The 2,602-nt window shown below is 51.4% G+C and overlaps 1 pseudogene; it reads left to right on the top strand.

The window, feature by feature from the left end:
* Window positions 1–753: 753 nt before the first annotated feature.
* Window positions 754–2,122, top strand: LOC123158018 (UDP-glucose 6-dehydrogenase 2-like; annotated as a pseudogene).
* The last annotated feature ends 480 nt before the right edge of the window (window positions 2,123–2,602 follow it).

Below are 2,602 nucleotides of genomic sequence, written 5' to 3'. Positions count from 1 at the left end.
GCCCAACGCCTTGCTCGGGTTCAGTTAGAGCTAACGCCTCGCACACACACACGCGTACGTGTGCGAGAGAAACGCGCATCGCTCGGCCCCCGACCTTCCACCGTAACCGGGAATTCCCCGAAATTTTCCGCCCCCTCGCTTCTACCACGGTTTTTTTTTGTCATGGACGGCCCAAAGAATGTCATGCAGCTGCGTCTCCGGCCCGCCCAAGACGAAAAGCCAATTTTCTGTCATGATTTTTTGTCATAGAAGTAGGAGCCCAGCACATCTATGATGATACCGGGTTTTGTCACAATTATCGTCATAGAAGTGTCATATGTATGACAGGAAAAAAATTCGTTCGGCCCAAAATGTCACGGATGTGTCTTTTTTTTGTAGTGCTTCCTCCACAACTCCGACAGCCACCTCTGCCTCAACTGCTTCAGCGACCAACCCAATAATACTGAGGTCGACACGGCTATGGCAAAGAGGTTGTACACTTTTTGCATCACTTATCTTTCCTTAATAATAAAGCACGAATTGAGTCCGTCGGGTTCAATGTCGCATAATTTTTACAGAGAAGTCCATATGTATTTTAGTAATCAACCCACACTTGAATAAATAACGTTTGCATGTCTTCTTCTTTTTTCTGTTTGTTCATCTTGGTCTTTCTCGATATGTAAAACTCCCTCTCGACCTGGACTCTTAGTTGTAGTCCAACTCTTCGTCCCACGCCTCTTCTAATTTCTCTCATAAATAAATATCGGTTTAATACACATCTCTGAGGCATGGATCGCCGGCTGCAATAGCAACCGGCTCCCCATCTACGAGCCCCGCCTTGCTGCGGCCGCAAGCTTTTCTTCTGCACCGACGTCGGTGAGGCGGACTTCGTCTCCGTCTCTGTCAACACCCTCTACCAAGAGCTGCGGCCTCGGCACCGGCAAGGCCGTCGATCTCACCTAATGTGTGAGTGTCGCACGCATGATCGTCGACATCTCCCGCTCCCGCCCAACAAAATCATGGTCGAGAAGTTCACTGTGCCCATCAAGACCGCCAAGGCCATCGAGAAGATCCTTGCCCACAACCGTCGTGGCGTCCTGAACCAAATTCTGTCCAACCCGGAGTTCCTCGATGAGGGCACCGCCGTGTAGGACCTACTCGCGCTCCACCACGTCCTCATCGGCGGCCGCAAGATGCCTGATGAGGCAGGCCGTCGTGAAGGTCCTCAAGTACGTCTACCCGCACATGGTCCCCGAGGATCGCATCATCACCACCAACCTCTGGTCGGCCGAGCTGGCCGAGCTGCTCAAGCTCGCCACCAACGCCTTCCTCGCGCAGAGCATCTCCTCGGTGAACGAACATCTCCACATTGTGCGAGGCCACCAGCGCCGACGTCACTGAGATGGCCAACTGCATCGGAAGGACTCGTGCGTCGCCCGTGCTTCCTGCCTTCCTCTCGGCCTGCGTCGGATTCAACGGCTCGTGCTTCCGAAGGACATCCTCAACATCATCTACATCTGTGAGTGCTACGGCCTCCCCGAGGTGGAGGGCTACTGGAGGCTGGTCATCGTCATCAACGACTGCCAGAAGAGCGGCTTCGTCAACCGCGTCGTCTCCTCCATGTTCAACACCGTCGCCGACTTGCCGTGAAGAAGGTGGCCATGCAGGGGTTCGCCTTCAAGAAGTTTACCGGTAACACCCACGAGACACCGGCCATCGACATGTGCGAGGGTCTGCTCAGCGACAAGGTCATCGTCAACATGTACGACACGCAGGTGACGGAGGAGCAGGTGCGGTGTGACCTCGCCATGAACAAGTTTGACTGGGACCACCCGTGCCACCTACTGCAGGTGGGCGAGCCCGCCGGGCAGCCAGTCACCGTCATGTCGGACGCGTACGAGGCCGTCCGCGATGCGCATGCCGTCTGCATCCTGACCAAGTGGGAGGAGTTTAGGAGCCTCGACTGCAGGTGCATGTACAACGTTACAGAAGCCGGCTTTCATCTTCGCCGTCACAACATTATCGACCCGGCCAGAGAGGCTCCGGGATATTGGATTGATTTTCTATGCAACTAGCAAGCCGATTGACCAATGCCCAGTGGCTCAAGGACATGCCAACCGTCGCCTCAGGTGATGCACAGTGATAGCCGCGTGTCCACGAGCGTTCTTCTTACTAATTAATAACAACAGAAACCATCGTTGAATTTTAAGATTCTTATGTTATAAAAACCGAAAATCTCACAGATAAGAGGACTTATCTATAGAACTTTTCTATCTCCCCCCTCAAGCAGACAAGACAGAAGCATCCAAAGAAGTTGGTACGCAGGAAAGGGCCTAAGCAAAAGAGAGGGCAGATCAATGAGGTAGTACTTGCACTAATATGTTTCATTGGAGCTTAGTGCATCCTTATTCTATTAGTTAAATTTTAGATTTGTATAGCTATGTTTCATGAGAGAGGACATGATTTTACTTCCTATTCTCTGATGGAATAGTTCCAAATTACAAGGATACAAGTGTTCTAAAGTTAACTAAGTGAAACACTGAATATGTTAGTTTGATGACCTCCGACTAGCACTTCCCTCTTCGGGTTGCGTGACATGGTTTACTAATTTTTAAAGAATATA

The sequence above is a fragment of the Triticum aestivum genome, chromosome 7B, assembly GCF_018294505.1.
Source record: "Triticum aestivum cultivar Chinese Spring chromosome 7B, IWGSC CS RefSeq v2.1, whole genome shotgun sequence".
Classification (NCBI taxonomy): Eukaryota; Viridiplantae; Streptophyta; class Magnoliopsida; order Poales; family Poaceae; genus Triticum; species Triticum aestivum.
Note: the sequence above shows the minus strand (reverse complement) of the source record. Positions and strands in the feature narration are given on the sequence as shown.